Source organism: Chaetura pelagica, unplaced genomic scaffold, assembly GCF_000747805.2.
Source record: "Chaetura pelagica isolate M959 unplaced genomic scaffold, ChaPel_1.0 scaffold234, whole genome shotgun sequence".
NCBI lineage: Eukaryota > Metazoa > Chordata > Aves > Apodiformes > Apodidae > Chaetura > Chaetura pelagica.
In genome coordinates this window covers 619,649-619,956 of record NW_009952967.1, presented here as the reverse complement: position 1 = coordinate 619,956, position 308 = coordinate 619,649, and positions in this window count along the sequence as shown.

The following is a 308-nucleotide window of genomic DNA, read 5'->3' as shown; positions in this document are numbered from 1 at the left end:
CCCCTCCCACCTGGGATGACTCCAGTCCCACCCCAGTCCACCCACTGGTATCTCTCTTCCAACTGGGATGAGCCCAGTGCCACCCCAGTACAACCACTGGTATCTCTCTTCCAACTGGGATGAGCCCAGTGCCACCCCAGTACAACCACCAGCATCTCCCTTCCAACTGGGATGAGTCCAGTGCCACCCCAGTACAACCACCGGCATCTCCCTTCCAACTGGGACCCTCCCAGTGGATGCACCATCGCCCCCAACACCGCGATGAGAGCCCAGTCCCCTCCCAGTACACCCCGCGGGGAGGGGGCGCG